We start from the raw sequence: 4,548 nt of genomic DNA, 5'->3' as shown, positions 1-4,548 counted from the left end.
CATCACCTTCTCCATTTACCTAGTATAGTTGACCCTTTAACAACAATGAAAGGGGTTGGGGCACCAATCTTCTGCACAGTGGAAAATCCACTTTAACTCATAGTTTCCCCTCCTTACTATCAGTTTTGCATGGGGGATTCACCAACCAAATATTACATAATATTGTGACAGTCGTTAAAAAAATCTGCAAACAGATGGGCAAGCACAGTTCAAACTTGTGTTGTTCAAGGGTCAACAATTTAGGCACTGCGCCAGCATCTGTACTCTTTCTTCACTTTTATCTTCATATACTTTTCATCTCCTCTTCTGAAGATACTAGATACTATCAAAGAATATTATAGCTGCTTATAATTCAAACTACAGCCCTTACCTGGCAGTTTTATCACCACCTTGAAAATCCTTAGGAATGTAAATCCTCGGGTCCCGCCACAGACCAACTGCATCATTATCTCTGGGGATGGGGAACCAGAAATCTGTATTTTTAATGGTTCTTTGGGTTATTCTCTGCATACAGTAAAGTGCCCACTGTTTGCCAAGGACTGCTTCAGTTTCAGCACTGAAATTCACTCTTCTAGGGAAACCCCTCAGAAGATTGGTCACCTTTTAAGAGCCAATGTAGATTTCTACAGTACTGGGAAAGCATATTTCTCCTAAAATCCTGTTTTTCTAGAAATACTTCTGAAATACAGTCATACTTCATGTCTTTGGTGATGACCAAACAGGTATTTCCCTTGCTAAATCACAAAACTCCACAGGAGGGTAATTTGTGGAGTGTTTCCAAGTGGAATGGATTATCTCATGATGAAGGACAGCCTTCTCAGATGGAAGGGAACAAGGATTCCTAAGTTCCTCATCTATGCTCTGTGTCTAAAGTATAAATAAATATTTTCAGGTGAGACAGTTTTTGCAGTGAGCAGTAGAATAGAAGCTGGAGACACTGTGGGGTTAGATAAGGGACAAGGAAAAAGAAAACACTAAATATGTGTTTCTAAGACTTATAGTTTCACTGTAACAGGTCTTCTGTCTCAAATACGACTTTCCCCTTCTTCAGAAAGAGAATAGGACCCCTTTATCCTAATTTCCTTAGGCAGCTGTGGCATTAGCTTACTTGTGCTCATGGTACATTGGGGATGTGATTCCCTATGTAGGTTAAGCCTTGTGATATGCGGATTCTCTATGCTTGTTAACTTCTCTTAGCTTGAATTGGATCCCATCAGACTGGGGCCCAAAGCAACCTAATCATCTTTGGATAGAATCCATCTAAGAGTTCACCCAGTACCCTGAAGTTCCGCACATGAGCAGGAACCACAGGAAGCCCTTGGATCAAAGAGAGCCAAGAGAGCCTCTACTGGGCTGCAGGAACATCGTGTAATTTACCCAAACCATCTGCAAGTGACATAAATACCAGCCGCTTAGAACACCTGCACCAGATGACTCAGCACCAAGTTGGGAAACCAGCAGGGGGTTGAAATAAAAGAAAACAAAAACTTCAGTGACTGGAGCAAAACAAATCATCACATTTTGGCGCCAGCTGTACTGGAAAGGGAAAAAAAAAAGAAAGAAAATGAGTTGGCAAATTTTTAAGTCGACTTCCAGACAGAGAAATCTGCCAGCTGGACTTGTCAAAGTTTGTGATGGGTATGGGGGCAAAGGAGGGAGGTTTTAAAAAAGTCTCAAGAAATATAAAAATCCCAGAAACCTCCAAAAAGAGATTCAGGGTCCTAGATAAAGAGCAACTGCTTTTGAACTTAAGACAAAGTATAATGATTATGACCTAATAGAGATGGAGAAAGAGGGGCCCTTTTGATAGAGTGAGGAGAGAGTGAGCAGGTGAGGACATTGCATGCACCATGCCAGACGGAGCTTACCCAAGAAGTCCTAATGGGCCACTGCTTCTCAATTTATTTAGACATAATCCCTCACAGTTCTCAGAAAAATGCCCCTGCTACCCCAGGCACCATGAAGAAGGCCAGCCCCACAATTTTGAGACTTCACTAGGAAAAGAAAAACCTGATTTCCTGTGAGCTGTTCGAGTGAAAAAACCTCTGGAATTTCGATTACTCTGGGGTGCCTACTGTTTATAGCACTGACCTTATATTTTTTCTGGTAGGGAGCAGGATGTGATGAATGGTGGGCCCACCACTTTCTGCCTCATCCACCAGATGAATGGCCACCAGATATTCTTGGCATCTTAAGTGGCCCAGGTGGCCTGATTTCCTTGACTGGTTTTCCTTCCTCATCTGGGAATTTTGACTCTCCTGTTTTCCAACTAATTGTATCATGTATCTCCCTTTGTTCAACATTGTCCTCTCAGTAAAAGTTGGCAAAATCCCAGGCTGTTGGGGTAGAAAGTTTCAGTTAACCTCTCACCTTGTTTCAGTGCCCAAGGCTTGGGTTATTCCTTTATACCTATCTGTTAGCCCATTAATGGGCTGTCCAAAAACAAAACAAAACAAAAAAGCTGTTTTGACCAGGCTGTAATAGATGCTAAGTGAACTTAACAATAGTTCCCTTGTATCACTGCTAAATGGTTAGGGTGGGCCACTCAGACACATGGGTAAATCCTAGGCAGTGAGATTTATCTGTGCTAAGGGTTTCCCCATATCTCGTTAAGTACTTCATCCAGCAACTCCTTTGGTTGAAAAGTGGTCATTTTTTGGATTGCCAGAACTGACAACATGGCAAAAAGCATGAAGGACAACTCCCATGGAGGACTATGAAAGCCTTTCTCCCCTCCTGCTGCAAATATAATTAGTTTATGTTAGCTGGAAAAGGTCAGAGGTTGTCAAAGGGTAGCCTAGTCTTTGTTTTTAGGCAAGATAGTGGAATAATTGCTTGATGCTCAGATCTGCAGGTGCTGTAAGGAGCTCATTTGGGCTCAGCAGCCTGCAGGGAAAGCTCATTTCCTCTGGAAAACCACGGAATTCCTTGTGACAGAGTTTATTTGCTGTGACGAGGGTGATTATCCATTTGTGCCCCAAAGACACCTTATCTTACTGCCTTCACCTTACTCAACATACTCACCTTACTGCCCTCACCTTACTCCCATTTTCACACACTGCAGGCATTGAGCTCTCATCCCCTCTTTTCTTATGAGATGGTGAGGGCGTGAGCACACAGACCAACCTGACTGAGAGAATGCTTTGGTTGTCTTAGGATGCAGAGGAAGAAGGGACAAAAAGCCCATGGAGTAGCTTATACAAGATTAAAAAAAAAAAAGAAAAGAAAAGAAAAAGGAAGAAAGAAAAAGAAAAGAAAAAAGATAGTGTCATGAGTTAAATGTCACATTAGGTATGAGTGGGAAATTAAGGGTGAAGAATGAGAAGATTCTCCAAAAAAAGATTTGCTTAAAATAAACTGCATCTCCCCTAAGCTCATCATTGTCAGTTTGTTTTCCTTATCTGACTCAAGAAAGACTAAGATCATAGTGAGATACCTAATTAATCTGAATCACAAATCTTTAGAAACCAAAGAAATCACTCTGTACTTATTCTCCAGTGGACTCACTTTGGTTGTAAGAAAGTCCCTTTTAGTTAATCTGTGGATGTTTTGCATATATGATGAGGTTATGCTTTTAGCCACTTGTCCAAGAATCAAAGGAAAGTGATTCTAAAGCTGGTGTAGATTCTCCTGCACTTGCTAGTTGAATGAATTTGGACAAGGCCTTCAACTTCTTTTTGTAATATACAGTAGTTTCTTCAACAGTATAATGAGGATGATAATGCTGTATTATATTTCTTACCAAATTGATTTCAGATTCAAATAATGTGCTTTCCAGTTATCATTCCCATCCAACACACACGTTAATTGTGATAAATCTAATGTGGATTTTGCTTTTAGTCTTCTTCAAATCTCTGTTGCTGGAGGCATAGATTAAAGGCATCTCCATGGTAAGAAATCTAAACCCTGGAGCTTTCTTTGAAAGTCCTGAGATTGTTTGCTAGCTTGACATGCCTTTAGCTTTAGCCTCTGTAAAAATTAGTTAGATAATGGGATTTGGAGTAAAGCAGAATTTTATACATGGATATATAAATGAGAGAAGATTGGCACTGGCTTCCCTGGTGGCTCAGAGGTTAAAGCGTCTGCCTGGAATGCAGGAGACCCGGGTTTGATCCCTGGGTTGGGAAGATCCCCTGGAGAAGGAAATGGCAACCCACTCCAGTACTCTTGCCTGGAGAATCCCATGGAGGGAGGAGCCTGGTAGGCTACAGTTCATGGGGTCGCAAAGAGTCAGACACGACTGAGCAACTTCACTTCACCTGACAGTAATACATGATTAATCTACACAGGTTTGTAACATTGTGGAGGCACTCAAAAAATAAAAAATTCAGTCTTTCATGTTTTACAAAGCCATTAGTGATTTTGACACCTGTTTGGGAAGTATGTTCCTGAGGAAATACTGGCTATGGAGAGCAAGTCAGAAATTTAACTATGCTGAAAAAGATTGTGAGTCCCTTTACCCCTAATAAGTCAAAGTCTTTATATCTAGAGAAAAGGTGATTTTTTTTTTGTTTGTTTGTTTTTGTTTTTTAAAGTTAAGGAAAGAAA

General features: G+C 40.8%; 1 non-coding gene across 1 annotated transcript; it reads left to right on the top strand.

The window, feature by feature from the left end:
• The first annotated feature begins 4,055 nt into the window (after positions 1-4,055).
• TRNAS-GGA (transfer RNA serine (anticodon GGA)) lies at positions 4,056-4,127 on the top strand. Its single transcript has one exon. It is a non-coding gene; the product is annotated as a tRNA-Ser (tRNA).
• The last annotated feature ends 421 nt before the right edge of the window (positions 4,128-4,548 follow it).

Source organism: Bos javanicus, chromosome 13 (genome assembly GCF_032452875.1).
Source record: "Bos javanicus breed banteng chromosome 13, ARS-OSU_banteng_1.0, whole genome shotgun sequence".
In the NCBI taxonomy this organism is placed as follows: domain Eukaryota; kingdom Metazoa; phylum Chordata; class Mammalia; order Artiodactyla; family Bovidae; genus Bos; species Bos javanicus.
This window is presented reverse-complemented; position numbering and strand designations above follow the sequence as displayed.